The following is a 15,534-nucleotide window of genomic DNA, read 5'->3' as shown; positions in this document are numbered from 1 at the left end:
CACTCTTACCCTTCCGATTCTCTCCCCGTCCCATTGGGGGGCGGGGGGAGTGAGTGAGCGGCTGCGTGGTATTTGGCTGCCTGCCAGGTTAAACCACGACAGCTGGTTTGTATCACTCTCCTCCTGGCTAAAGCCAATGGGCATAATCTTCCTAATCCCCTCCTCTCTGGAGTCACCGAAGAGCAGAGGTACATCCCACATTGATCGGAACTGCTGGTCTCTGAATAGACTTAAAATTTCTGTGTGGGTATGAATAAAAATCACCTGCTCTGCGAACTTCTCACAGAGAGACTAGGTGCATGTGAGTGACATCTCGTCTTTATACGTGCTTGTAAATTTATATGTATTTAAAAAGGGTTATTGCTCCAGCAAGTACAAGTTTGTTTAGTCCCCACCGAGGCCTGCCATCCTAGCTGTCAGTGAAGCATTAACAGAGAACTGGTGATCTGAACAGGGTCTTGCCCACAGCATGTCTCCTACAGCAGCCCTAAAGGAAGCCCACTTAAGTCCTTCCATTTACTGCCACACGCAGGTTTTCAGACAGCCCCAGGGGTTTCTTCTCATGAAAGACTCATCATGACTGTGCCAGGATCTGCGTATTTATCTCACTGCTCTAACCTGAAAGAGTCTGCCTATATGCACTTGCCAGTCATGCTGCTCTTGGCATGTCCTTGGAACTTTGACACTGCAGTCTCCATTTCTTCCCGCAGTGTTCATCCCCGTAACACACTCACGCTAAACCTGGAGACCCTCACATTCAGTGCAGGGACAAAGGGGATACCAGGGGGAATGCCTGTGGTCTGTGGGTCCCTGCCACCATGCAGGAGCAGCCATGCAGACGTAGGGGGAATGGTCTCGGGAACAGCAGGGAGAGAGAAGAAAGCAGACACCTTATTTTTTCTTTTTATGGCATCACCTCTGTGTTGAAGCTGTTTCTCAGTGACTCTCTTCACTCTCTTGGGTTTGTGTGGGCTGCAGCCAAAGGGCAGGTCTGGGTGTCCCCGGCTGTCACTGTGGGACCCTGCCTGAGCAAACACACCTGGCCCTTCAGCTACAGTCTTGAGTTCTTGTTTAGTTTTTTATTTCAGGGAAAAAAGGTGAGTGGCTTGGTGAAAGATCTCCCTTTCTCAGCTATTTGCTGTGGTCCCTTCTTTTTTTTGCACTCAGATAAAACTCCCACATAGCAGGTCCTTTTGGAGTGGGTCTTTGTGTCCCAGTCTTGCCACATTTGGTTGCTTAAAAAAACATTTTCTTGCATCACTCTGCTGAGTCCATCTTGTCCTCAGTATTAAATTAATTACATAAAAATACTAAATCAAATGAATAATTGATTACTTATCCTACACTAGTTCCTGAGTTTCCAATTTACCTCTTAGAATGCCTAATTTTCTAAGTAATTCTAAAGGAGCCAAACCCCTCAAGCAATGCACGCTGTGGCATTGGTAGAGTTGAAATTTGCAAATTCATGGCACAGACCTCCACCATCTGAGTGGAGATCGCTACTGTAGGAGTAGTAAGTTGCCATTTTTAGTATGTACATTTTTCTGTCCGTCTCCCTCAAGCCATAGCCTTATCATCCTTCCAGAAAGCTTTCCGGAAAAACTTTTGCATTAAGTCAGACATTGCAACCACTAATGGAAAATTTCAGCACAAATGGTTATAGACTGGAAAAGCTACAAGTGACTGAAATCAGTCTTACAGAAGCAAACAACAGGAAATCTCAACAGGCATTGCTAGCAAGCCTGTACACAGCAACAACACATATAACTCTTCCTAAAAGAAAATGTTAGCATCATGCTGGGTCCAAATATCTTGCAGCTCCTCTTAAAAATTGAAATTTATTTCAGGTGGAACCCCAGAGGAGAATTTCATAAAAAAAAAAAAAAAAAAAAGGCAATGCGTTCAATGAGGCCTCTAACAGTCTTTAGCATACACACAAACACTCAGGCTGTGCATGTAACAAGGAGAGAAAACATGAGAAAATTAGGAAAGATAAATACACTCTATAAACGAACAGGTAAAGCCCCTTACTCCTAATGCGTCTTTGAGCAGCACCATTCTTCTGCCCCACGGCAGAGTTAGGGTGAGGTTAGGTTTAGGGTCAGGGTTCCAAGGTCTTCAGGGTTGGAAGTCCCTCAGCATCTTGCTTGGTGGAAGAGTTTAAAAGAGATAAAACACTATGGTCTAGGTAACAGATGCCTGGAGAGGAGATGGAATAACTGTCTGCAAAGATCTGAACTTGTTAATAGAGGTGAAGCAATATTAGAAAGGAAAGTTTGAAACTAAGAAAAGATTTGCCTGGAACAAGCCTTAAGTGTCGGGCAAGACGAGAAAGTGTAGCCATTGCATGTCCTCTGCCAAGCTAGGAGATGTACTTCTGTGCTGGCAAAAGGTACATACAATTTTAACAGGAAAAAAGTGCTATGACAAAGACTGCTTATTTCCTCAAAGTGAGAAAAATGCAGCTATACACCGCTTGCTGTGAAACTGTACTCGCCTTGCCACGAGGACCTGCCTGTGTGCATGGCTCCGGGGTTTGTAGCCACAGAGGCATTCCTCAGCAGAAGGTTTCGTTCACCAAATACTTAATTTTCCGTTCATTTGAGGTCACCCTGGCTTTCACCCCTCTCTTCAGAACTGCAGGAAGCCCATCCCCAGGGCTCTCCATAGGGGCTATGGGGCAGTGGGGTGAGCAAAGGAGGCTGCTAATGGAAAACTCTGATATACTGCCCACCCTTCCACAGCCTTATCTCAGTGACAGTGAGGACAGGTCACTGAAGACCTGCTCAGGCTATGTGTCAAGGACCAATGACTGTGCTATTACCAGGCCAGAGCTCAAACCCAAATACTCAGCAGGTCCCTCACCCAGGGGCTTGGTGTCCTTTTCTCCTGCTGCTTCCAGGGAGCAGGTGCACAAAAACACATTTTTGTCCTCCCTAGTTAAGAGGTTCTTGGGGCAACTAGGGGAATCCCCACTATCGCTTTAGTGGATACACCACTGGATTTGCACTGAAGGTAAAAGTCATCTCTACTCCCAGTAGTGTCCTATGCCAGCTACCCACATGTCATTAACTCCCTGTGGTGGGTTGACCCTGACTAGATGCCAGATGCCCACCAAAGCCGCTCTGTCACTCCCCCCCTCAGCTGGACAGGGGAGAGAAAATGTAATGAAAGGCTCGTGGGTTGAGATAAGAACAGGGAGAGATCACTCGCCAATTACCATCACGGGCAAAACAGACTTGACTTGGGGAAATTGAATTTAATTTATTACCAATCAAATCAGAGTATGATGAGAAATAAAAACTAAATCTTAAAACACCTTCCCCCACCCCTCCCTTCTTCCCGGGCTCAACTTCACTCCCGATTTTCTCTCCCTCCTCCCCCCAAGCAGCGCAGGGGGACGGGGAATGGGGGTTGCGGTCAGTTCATCACATGTTGTCTCTGCCGCTCCTTCCTCTTCAGGGGGAGGACTCCTCACACTCTTCCCCTGCTCCAGTGTGGGGTCCCTCCCACAGGAGACAGTCCTCCACAAACTTCTCCAACATGAGTCCTTCCCACAGGCTGCAGTTCTTCACAAACTGCTCCAGCGTGGGTCCCTTCCACAGGGTGCAGTCCTTCAGGAACAGATTGCTCCAGCATGGGACCCCCACAGGGTCACAAGTCCTGCCAGCAAACCTGCTCCAGCATGGCATCCTCTCTCCACGGGTCCACAGGTCCTGCCAGCAACCTGCTCCAGCATGGGCTTCCCAAGGGGTCACAGCCTCCTTCGGGCATCCACCTGCTCCATGGTGGGGTCCACCACGGGCTGCAGATGGATATCTGCTCCATCATTAACCTCCACGGGCTGCAGGTGGATATCTGCTTCACCATTAACCTCCACGGGCTGCAGGTGGATATCTGCTCCAGCGTTAACCTCCATGGGCTGCAGGGGGACAGCCTGCCTCACCATGGTCTTCACCATGGGTTGTAGGGGAGTCTCTGCTCTGGCACCTGGAGCACCTCCTGCCCCTCCTTCTTCACTGACCTTGGTGTCTGCAGAGTTGTTCCTCTCACATATTCTCACTCCTCTCTCTGGCTGCAGTTGCAGAGTTTTTTCCCCTTCTTAAATATGTTATCCCAGAGGTGTTAACCCCATCGCTGATGGGCTCGGCCTTGGCCAGCGGCAGGTCCATCTTGGAGCAGGCTGGCATTGGCTCTATCGGTCATGCGGGAAGCTTCTGGCAGCTTCTCACAGAAGCCACCCCCTGTAGCCCCGCCGCTACCAAAACCTTGCCAGGCAAATCCAATACACTCCCTCTGAAAATCCTCCTTGATCCCAGAACATGATTTTCCACAGGTACCACCACCTGTGGTGACAGCAGCAGTTCACAATTTCCCAGGCTGCATGCCAAAAACTATCTCATATCTGGATTTCCCCCTGCATGTCCAGTTTTTCAGTAATTTTATGCAGCTGGAATATGGATTTTCTCCATTTCTTGGAAATTTATGGACATTTCCCCACAAAATCTTTCACAAACATAGGGCAACGCTATCTAGGAAGACATGAACCCTCCTAACTTCCCACACAAATGCCCTAGCTGTCGGCTTCTCAAATGCTCTGTTCCCCTCATCTTTACCTACTCCTCAAAGTAGGATTGCACCTGGTCTTTGAAGTGCTTTGAACACTACAAATGGTATCTACACACTTCACTTGAGTAACATTTGCTTTGGGGAATTTCCTCAGTGCTTTGATCTTTTTGTCCCTTCCTCACCCATGACCAAGTATAGAAGGGCAAAGCCCCTGAGTTTCTTGAAATACAGGTCCAAACAGCTTGGCCATAATACCTTCGCCAGCGAGGCTGATGTCTTCTTCATTCTAACTATATGCCTGCACGAGATGCAGTTATACAAGCCCCCCCCAAAAAAGGAGACAGTTTACTTTTCTCTCCAAACTGGGACAAGCCACATGGAAAAATACTCTATTAACAGCGTGTGCCTCTTCTATGGCCACATCTGCACAATTTTATCATGTAATTAGACCTTGGCTCCTGCCAATGAGGGATCTATTAGCGAAAAGCTCCTCAGACAAAGGGAAGCCTTAGTGCATAAATTAATGCAAATCAAGCCTGGGCTCTCCCCTCCCATGCTGTTTGAAGCTGTTATGATCTCTGTGTTGCTGCAAGAAATGAATGTACTGCTGGAGCCTGGGGACAACAAGCTGATGAGAGGGGAGAGAAGGGCAAGGCAGCCCCCTCATTTTTCTTCCAGACGAGGTCCAGGGCCTCAGCTTTACAGCCTGGATGAGAAGGAAATAGGCAGGAAATAGTCGGCTTTGTGGATCAGTATTGAAACCATGTGGTATGTGTCAACTTCAGTTTTAATGGAATTTTTTTAAGAGGCTCATTTAAATCAAAAGATGCACAGAATTTTATTGAAACCCTGAATAAACTGAGGTGACTTTTTCTTGCCTCCTAGTCTTTTCTCCTGTCACTAGATCTTTTCTTCCTCCCAGGTGGAGTCTGCCAAAAGTAGAGGTGATGACACAGCTCTGAAGAGCACCTGTCTTTACTGCACAGGTATCAAAGTCATTGAGTCGTTGCTGAGTCACAATTTGTTTTCTTCTCTCCTGCCATGCAGCAGCCTAAACATAGTCACGGGCACTTACATGTGCGTGGTGCCCCTTCTCTGAGAAGGCGGACAACCCTCACCTCTCCAGGGGAGGAACAGAGGTTGAGTTCATCAGGGAAGCAGTGGGAGGAAAAGCAAGAGGAGAGTTTGCACCAGCAAAGAAGCAGGCTGGGTTACCAGGAGAACAAGGAAAACACTTGAGGAGGGTGCCTCAGAAGTGCAAGAGAGAGGAAAATGCGAAACTGTACCTAGTGTAGCTCTGTGCTACACAGAGTAAGTGGTGAGTGGTGTTTGCAAGACAGTGCTGCCTCTCCTTTCTTATTTTGACCTCCAGCCTGAGGGACTTAGCCCAGGATTTATCCATGGAGGAGGTTATTGTCTCAATATCGGAGAACACAGCTGCCAATGCAGAGCTGTCAATGCACCTGGCGTTGGATGGACCTTGGGGGAAAACGACGGCTCCGCAGAGCACCTCTCCCAGGAGGTGAGTAATGGCTGGCTGAGACCATCTCAGGACAGCCGCGGTGCAGGTCCCTGTGGGACTGCTGAGGAGGAAGGGATAGGGACAGGCAGGTGCAGGAGGAACATCTGAGCCTTCAAGGTCATCCAGAGTATACCCTGTGCAGGGTAGATGGAAACTACATGTGTTTCGTTTCACTTGGAGATTTCAGTGTTTCCAGTTTCACTTGGAGATAACACAGAATTCAAATGTCTGCCCCTGAAAATGCCTTCTTCAGATATGTCAGGAATAATAAAAAATGGGAGAAGGAGGAAAGAAAGGACAAGCATGGCCACAGACAGACTTCAAATGCTGTGATGCTTGGTCTGATACATTAAAGTACTTGTCTTTGGAAATCTTCCCCTAGGTGTTGGAGGCATCTTTCCTAGGCAGGCTGTGATAATAAATCTGGAGTTTAATCATCATCATCATCGTCCTCAGTTTTTATCCTTTTTCAAGAAATGAACATGCATTGATAAAACAAATCAGAGCTGCTTCAAATCTCCTTAGCAGGAGAGCAAAGTTGAACTCTGAGACCCCAAAGAGGATGATATAGTGCGTGCTCATGTTTACCATGGGAAAAGAAGACTAGAAGAAAGAGACAGGGCTAGGAGAGAGAAATAGATGAAAGTTTGCTATTCTTGCTGGTGCCAGGGCAGATGGATATTTGGAAGCATTGACTGGGGCCACACTTCTCTTCCCTGCAGTAACTGTCACTTCCCTACACTCTGCTGCTGGGGAAGAGGTGACAGGATGGGACAGGCATGGGGCAGAGCAGTTCTCCAGTTGCCACCGGAGGAGATGGGAAACATGGAGGCAGCGATTGCAGAAAAACTTTCCCCCAGCAGTAGCGACCATCCAGCCATCCCACTCTTCCCTCTGCAACAAGGCCAGGCTGGCGCACTGGGGCCACAGCCATTTTGCCCATCATGGCTCTTGGTAATGGTTTATTTTACTTTTGCCTGACATGTCCTGCAACCAATTCCTGTGCAGGTAGCTGTGAGCGGCCAACTCTCCTACAGTGTTTGGAGTACTAGCAGACCCCTTGTTCTTCCCTACAAGGTCTGAAGAAGCTTTTTCCCATTAGCTCTCTGTGTTTAGAGCAGCTTCACAAAATGTACAAGTAAGCCCTTGCAGTCGGTGGCAGCAGAAGAATTTTCCAGGAGGCTCATTATTACTTGGCACTTATCTCATATAGTCCTAACCAGAAAATAAGCCACCTCTGCAGAGGAGATCAGCAGTGATGAGTCCACCAGCTGCTGTCGTGGCACTGGCTGCTGCTGCTGCATTAGAGAATTGCTGCCCCTGCTCCCACATCAGGTTTTCACTGCTGCTGCACCATCAGGGACCCAGAGTAGGTAGGCTTTCCAGTCCCACAGAAACATTGCACAAAAGCGAACATTTTCCAGAACACACGAGCAGTGCAAGTCTTGCTCGTTCACTTAAATAATTACTCCAGGTCTGGCAATGGCAGAGAAACTCAGCCCAAGTAAAGCACTATTTCTACTCTCTTTCCTTTCCCCCGTTTGACCCCAAATTGTCCTTTCACCTTCCATCCCTACCTTAGAAAAGAGTTGATGCCAGTCTGAGAGAGAGTTTCCTAATCCCAACCCAGGCCAGACCTGTGCCAGAGCTCAGATAGACGCACTTGGGCTCACCCAGCTCCGCAAACAATGCTGTAGCTAGAGGGAAGTGCTAAGTATCCCTAGAAAATTGGCTCTATGGTATTTGTTGCACGTCAGTGCTAGGCAGGATTTATTTCCTTGTTTGTTTTCTTCACTGCTGCTTGGGGGATATTTACCCTTTGCTAGGCTCACATTACGGGTCAGAAAAAGGACTCCCCAGGCAGCAGGAATTTGGTGTCCAACAGTTTCTTATTTGCAATTCTAGTCCAGCTTGTATTAATAAAGGTTCAAGATTATTTAGTACTTCCATTCTGCTGGCCAGTTGTAGAGGAGCTGGGAAACTCAGTACAGGCTTACAACACAGTAAAACATAATCCATGTAATAATATGTGATCTAATATTTAATCTAATAAATGCAGCACATACTGTAACATATATGACCCTGATTACTTACATTCTCCATCAGCAGTCTGTGTAAACAGTTAGATCCCAGCTGTTCACCTGCCTTTGCTCATATTCTCATTTTTTTCCCAATTTTACCCTGCAAATACAAAGAAAATAAACACATCGTAATGATGCTTTTGGCACCAGCCTTCCCATTTGCTGGTGTGAAGCTCCTGTAAATGCCTGTCACTTTCCATTTCACACTCCCCTCTTTGCAGCACCGACAGAGGCTTTGCTCCCTGGGAGCACAGCAGTGCCAGGGCCAAGGCAAGCAGCCAGGCGAGGCCCCAGGGAAAGCTGTCCCCAACGAGCTTACAGACAAATATGACATGATCGTGCGTGGCTGGGGGTAAGAAGTGGCATCTCTCTCCCACCTCAGTCCATTTGCTCACACCTCCAGCAACCGATGCTTCAGCAAAGACCCCCTTGCTGCAGAGTCCCTGCTGTGAGCACTGACAGCAGATAGGGTCCGCGGGCAGAGCTGTGTCCATGATGGCTGCACTTCTCCCCACAAGGCTCTTCTCTCGTGTTGTTCCCACCAGGGTCCCCATCAGCCCCAGATCCAGCTACGTGCCCAGTGAGTCTCCAGAGGAGAAAGCAGCTGCTGGGGGCTGGCTCTCCTCGCAACCCACCTTGGCCCCTTACAGCTGCCAGCCAGCCTGGCTCTACGTGGCACAGAGGCAGCCCGATGAGGAAGGAGAGAGGAAAACCTGGGGTAGATTTTCTCCCCTGCGTTGCCCTCCCCACATCCTCCCACAGCGGCACTAGCTGCAGAGCCCTAACTGAACTGCTGTTCCCATGACTCCCTTTCCCCAGTCCTCCCGTCTCTCGATTATACGGTCCCGGCTCTCACGCTTGTTCCTCACGGGTCATGTTTTCCAAACCGCTGACCATTTTTGTTCCTTTCCAGTTGGACTCTGTCCAACTGGGCCACATCCTTCTGGAAGTTCAGTGCCCTCAGCTGAGCAGAGCATCCCTGCTGGAGGCTCACACATGCTGAGAAGAAAAATCACTCCATTTGTCTTGCAGGCTGTAATTTGGTTCATATATCTCGGCATGGAGACGACCTGACGCTACTGACTCATGCTTTGCCTTTGATCAGTTATGACCTCCAGACCCTTCTCTGCAGAGCGATGTTAATGCAGGCATTTTTCCTCATGCAGCTGTTTATTTCTGCGTAAGGTGGGAGCTCGCAGTTGTCCCTGCAGAACTGCATCCTATTTTTCTCAAACTATTTCTGCAATTTGCCAAGACCATTTGTCAAGCTCAAGCTGTGTCCTCCAAAGTACTCGCAGCCTATTCCAGCTTGCTGTATTCTGCAAAGTTAATAAGCTTATTATTTATTTTATAGGCAAGCATTAATAATGACCTCGCCTGACATTTCCCTGCTACTGACTCTCTCTCCAAAAGCCACCTTGCTCATTTTTCATGAAGCTTTTCTGTGGAAATTGGATTTGGTCAGGGCAAGAGGATTCATGATGAGAACAGAATACTAAGGGCCTGATAAGAAACAAGACAAAGCAAGAGATATGAGCAAACAAAGCTAAACTCATGTTATTACCTGTTTCCCATCTGAAGACAAAAAAAAAACCACATAATGCATGTCATCTGCTTCATCTTAGAGGTCCTAGCCAGTAGCAAGTCAGAAATGCTTGTCCTTACCGCGGGCATGTCACATAGCCATCGAATCAAGATCACCTCCCATATGCCAGCATGTCCCAGCGAGACAGGAGTTGAAAGATGGAAGAGGTCGATGCACGCAGTGGCTGAGGCAGAGATTATCAGGGAAGCTGGGGGAGCCCACAGGAGGGGATACTGCTGACATTGGGGGACATAGCCAGCAGTCTTGCAAATGGGACTGTGAAAAGAGAAAAGCTCCCTGGCTGCACCTTTGCTCGGCCAGCTGAGGACCTGTTTTATGCTCAGTCTAACATCCACTTCTTCTATCAATGAACTTGAAGGAGTTGCCCAGCTGTCCCAGCTCATTCTCAGCACACATGGCCAGTTCTCCTGTCTTGCTGTTGTGCTGAGCACTGGCTCTCCTCACCCTGACAGCTGCTTTCAGAGGACACAGGAGGAGATAGCAGCGGTGGTTATAAAGGTTGGATCACACTATGTTGCTGGAGTATAAATTCCCCCACTCGCAAAGCTGGGAGTTACCCAGCGACTGCTCTTTATGTAGGCTAAGATGAATAGTTGTCACGCAACCCTGCAGCAGCTGCCCTCTCCCACCCGCTCTTCTCCTGCCGTGCTCAGGACAAAGGAGCTCACCAGCACAGCTCTGTCCTTGCTGTGCCCCTGGAGGCTCCTGGGGTAATGAGAGGATTATGCGTTTTTCCTCCTGTGGCTATACCAAGGGATTTGCATTGACAATAGAAAACCTCTCCTTTTCCATGATCTCCCTCTGCCCTTGTACTTTCAATATCCAATCTCACAAGGAGAATTCCTTGGTGCTCAAGGTATTCTCATTGTTCAGGGATTTTTTTTTCTTTCCCTTGGTTTGCAATCAGCAAACAGGCCCTTGGTGTATATTAGCTTAAAGAATACCTGAAATTGAGATTTGAGACTGGAAGGATGTTATTAAAGAAGAATTTAGAGACTTTGGAGACAACACTTATGGGGGTTTAACTCTTCAAATGTCCAAAGTTCCCAGACAACACAGAAAATATCAGAAGGAAGTGCAAAGGAAGAGCTTAAAAGGATAAATCTGTGTGGCTTAGGAAAAAGAAGGGATGAGATAGCGTCTGGAAACTGATGAAAGTATAGAAGTGACTGTGTAAACTGGAAGGAAGAGCATAAATCAGGAAGGAAATGTGTTCAGAATTAACCCAGAGGACAAGTCTAGAGAAGAGTTTTGCCATCACAGTTATGTCAGTAACACTGCAATATATCTAGTTTTACACCAGTTCAGTCCCAGAAAACATCTCAGTGGACACGGCTTTTTCACAGAACCTGAGCACCCTGCTCAAAGGAGGGCCAACGTCAAGGAAAGATCAAGTCTCTCAGGGTCATATCCAGTCAGGTTTTGAAGGTTTTTTCCCAGGAAAAATTCTTTTGTCAAATTTGTTTATTTTCACTCTTCAAAGTGAACAAGAGCTGGCAGCAATACATCGTGCCAGGATAGCTATGGCTTTGCTTGGTCTGAAATACCAGCAAAACTCTGCTAGTGATAAAGTCTTCAGAGCTCCCCACCTGCAAGAAATTTCTTAGCAGATTTCATACACAAAGAGAAGTACTTAATTCTCAGTTAATTTCAATTCACTTTGGTACTCTCCCCTCTCTTCAGACCTTCAGAAAACCCTCCCCACAAGCTCTCTGTGGGTTCTGTGGGGCAGCATCAGCCCCTCACTCCCCGCCCCAGCTGCAGCCAGGATTTCTGCTCATTGATCGGGTGGGAACAAGTCGGGCAACAGGCAAGCAAGTCCCTGGGAAAGGCTGCTGACCTGCCTTCCAGCTTCCTTGGGCAACAGCTGTAGTTTATGTTATGATGTTCCTCAGCGGCATTTTATTTCTTAAAACAATTCTGAGTAATCTAATCAAAAGTAGTAAAGACTGTCGTTGGCATGGGGCCATGTTCACAGCTGCAGGATGCCCGTCTCTCTCTGTTTGCCATCTCAGGGCTGAGGTGATGCTGCAAGTCTCTGTCACCAAGTCCTCAGGAGTGCTCGGAGTAGCTCCTGGCTCTCTTTTCCCCTTGCTTACAGACAAACCATGGACACGGACCCTGCAAGGGGTCCTTCTCCATTCTTCCTGCCAAAAGGCAGTCTGCAAAGGGAACCCTAGAGCTTGCACACTGACTGACAGCAGGAGCGGTGCTGGAAGTACAGGACCAGGGCACACAGCTTATTAACAAGGACTTGAGGAAGGGTAAAAGGAAACAGGCATTGTTAAACTGTAAGGTAAGGGAGGCTGTGGGAAACAGTGAAAGCTACAGTTGTGGCCAAATGGAAAAAATACAAGTAACATATCTGGTGGCAGATTGCATGTAAAAACACAGCAGACAAAAAGCACTTTGAGGAACAAATGACAAAGGGAATTAACACTAATAATGTTTCTTCACATCAAAGATTCAGGAGTCTGTCAGAAAATCTGTAGGACCAGCTGATGGTATAAAAGAAGATCACAGCAGATATGGCCATTTTTAAATTATTTATTTGCATCAGTGCTCATAGTGGAAGAAACTTTGTGTTCAGATGGTTCCAACCACTCTTGGGGGTTAGGGATCTTAGGAAAGATTAGGTAGAAATTAAAATTACTTTAGAAGAGAGATGAAAAAAATTCACAGAGTGAATAGCAACGAATAACTAGAACTGATAATAAGTACTCAAGAGGTCTAAGATGTCTCTAAACTGGAAGAGCTAAGGTCGTAGCAGTGATGGATAACGTGTCATTTAAAATTACTGGAAGGCTAAACAGGGGCAAACATGAGGTCAATTTTAAAAAATTGTTCCAAGGGTGATCTGAGTAACTACAGACCTCTTATTCCAGCTTATACACTACAGTGGGGTCTGCCAATGTGTACTGGATTTACATGGCAAGGTCTTCGTGGTGGGGGGACTGCAGGTGTGGCTTCTGTGAGAAGATGCCAGGAGCTGCCCCCATGACAGACAGAGCTAGTGCCAGCCAGCTCCAAGGTGGACCCACCGCTGCCCAGAAGGAGCTCATCAGTGATGCTGGTGGCACCCCTGTGATAACATATTTAAGAAAGGGTAAAAATGCTGCACAGAAGCTGGAAGAGAGGAGTGAGAAAATGTGAGAGAAAGTGCCCTGCAGACACCAAGGTCAGTGAAGAAGGAGGGGGAGGAGGTGCTACAGGTGCTGGAGAAGAGATTCTCCTGCAGCCCGTGATGAAGACCATGGTGAAGCAGGTTGTCCCCTTGCAGCCCATGGAGGTCCACGGTGGAGCAGATAGCCACACTGCAGCTTGTGGAGCATCCCACACCGGAGCAGGTGGATGTGCCCTGAAGGAAGCTATAGCCTATGGAGAGCCCACAGTGGCGCAGGCTCCTCACAGGAACTGCGGCCCATGGAGAGGAGCCCATGCTGCAGTAGGTTTGCTGGCAGGACCTATGATCCCATGAGGGACCCACGCTGGAGCAGTCCATTCCTGAAGGACTGCATGCCATGGAAAGTACCCACGCTGGAGCAGTTTGTGAAGAACTGCAGCCTGTGGGAAGGACTCACATTGGAGAAGTTCTTGGAGGACTGTCTGGAGCAGAGGAAGAACATGAGGAGGAAGGAGCAGCAGAGGCAAAGTGTTATGAACTGACTGCAACACCCATTCCCTGTCCCCCTGTGCCACTCAGGGGCGGAGGTAAAAAGTCAGAAGTTAAGCTCAGCCTGGGAAGAAGAGAGGGGTGAGGGGAAGGTGGTTTTCGTTTTGTTCTTATTTCCCACTATCCTGCTCTGTTATTTAACCTTCCCCAAGTCAAATCTGTTTTGCCCCTGACAGTAACTGGTGAGTGATCTCCCTGCCTTATCTTGACCCATGAGCTTTTTACCTTGTTTTCTCCCCCGTCCTGCTGAGGGGGGAGAGAGAGAGAGCGGCTGGGTGGGAACCTGGCAGCCAGCCAAGCCTAACCCACCACACAGTGTGATAAGCTTGCTATCCATTTCACGTGCAACTTTTAATGACTGTAACCACTGCCAACATTTCCCTGTTACAGATTCTCTCCAGAAAAAAACTGCTCTGTCCTCATGAAGACTCTCCATAGAAACTGGATTCAGCTGAGACAAATGATGAGAAGTTATTATCATGAAATATGAAAGACGTAACCATAGGAAAAAAATGTAGAGGGAAACATAAGGTAGACCCCAGTTTCTTATTACCAGGCCTAAAAAAAAAATGTGCATCTTCTGGCTTGGTAAGCAGAAGCAAGATGGGATGCCCTATGGAGTCTCCAGTGGCACTAGACACCTATCCTCGGGCAGCTGAATCAGCTGCATAAAGGCTGTTCAGTGGATTCAATTTCTAGGCTTCACCAAGCGTGTGCATCCCCACTGACTGGAGCAGCAGCTCAGACACAAAGGTCACAGGTGGACTCTTGTATAGACAAATAAATAGGGGTGTCATAACTTAGATGAATGTGAACCACAGCTCTGGTGGCCTCACCAGACAATAGAAAAGAGCAAGAAGCAGCAGAAATGTGAAAGAAAGAAACTGTGAAGGGGAAAGATGTCTTTGCCTTCACCTTTGCCTCGGGGACCTAATTCTCAGTACTTGCTGCTCTGCTCTGAGAGAGGTGAGAAATCATTGATTCTGCCTCAGTCTAATGACTTTGTGTTATTAGGGATGTTTCTAAGGAGGAAACATGGCTTTTCTCATGTAGGGAGTCACAGGAATCACACCTCACCACTGTTATGTTTAGGCAAGTAGTGCTGTCCCTCAGCCAGCTGGCAACGTGCCTGTGTCTAGTGCACCAACGGTGCCAGCCATGCCTGCCCCCCAGCCCTCAAAGAACACCATTAGTAGCATAGAAAGTTTTGAGCCTCTGCATCTGTTTTTAAACTGACATGACAGCAGCAGGAGTGCTACATCAAAGCTTCAAAAGCTGACTGGCCCCTTGGCAGCACCAAAGAATGCTTGAAACCAGGTCTTTTATCCAAAAACTATCTTTAGTTTCCAGATGTGGGAAAAATTGAACTGTCTTTATCTCCAATGACATTACAAAGGCCATTGCAACAATATTTTCAGTCCACATACAACGTAAAGTACCTTTTTTTTACCATCATCTAAGAAGGTTTATGTTGCTAGAGAAGGCAGCCAACTGAGGACACAGCTTCTGTGCCTTCCCTGGAGAGCCCCACCATCCTGTAAATGGGCTGTAAAAAAAAAAAAAAATCTTCTGGCCCACGGAAAGTGGGATTCACCTAATCTACACTTAGGATTCACCTAATCTACACATCTACAGTGTAAATGTATACATGCAATGTCAACAAAGCTACTGCAAGCACTTCACTCTTTTATCTTGATATTTTGGCTCTGTGAGTACCTTTTCCTATTCTGGTGATTTCTAATTATTTTGAGCACCTGCACTGTTCTCAAAGATTTTGATTTCATTGTAACTCTCAGTTCTTTTTTATCATAGGGAAGAGGACTTAAGCTGTCCAAAAAAATAAGAGATATTTCTTTTTGGTTTATATGTTTGCAAAAATACAGAACTGGTCTTTGTTCTACACTGGCCATCACTTCTATTGCTGAGTCTAATGCTATCCTGGATCCAAAAATTCAATTAAAAGAAAAAAAGATATGGCACATAACATGACCCTACAACTAGCTGCCAAAGCTAACCAGTAAAGAAGTTGCCAGACTCACTGAGAAGTTCAAACTCCAGCTTGCCAATCTAACATAGTGAAAAA

The 15,534-nt window shown here is 47.3% G+C and overlaps 1 long non-coding RNA gene across 1 annotated transcript in view; it reads left to right on the top strand.

The window, feature by feature from the left end:
- The first annotated feature begins 55 nt into the window (after positions 1-55).
- Positions 56-15,534, top strand: part of LOC142077836 (uncharacterized) — a 63,524-nt gene continuing 48,045 nt past the window's right edge. The window contains exon 1 of the long non-coding RNA XR_012672023.1: positions 56-101. This is a non-coding gene — a long non-coding RNA (uncharacterized LOC142077836). The remainder of the gene's footprint in view (positions 102-15,534) is intronic.

This window comes from Calonectris borealis, chromosome 1 (assembly GCF_964195595.1).
Source record: "Calonectris borealis chromosome 1, bCalBor7.hap1.2, whole genome shotgun sequence".
NCBI classification, from domain to species: Eukaryota; Metazoa; Chordata; class Aves; order Procellariiformes; family Procellariidae; genus Calonectris; species Calonectris borealis.
Note: the sequence above shows the minus strand (reverse complement) of the source record. Positions and strands in the feature narration are given on the sequence as shown.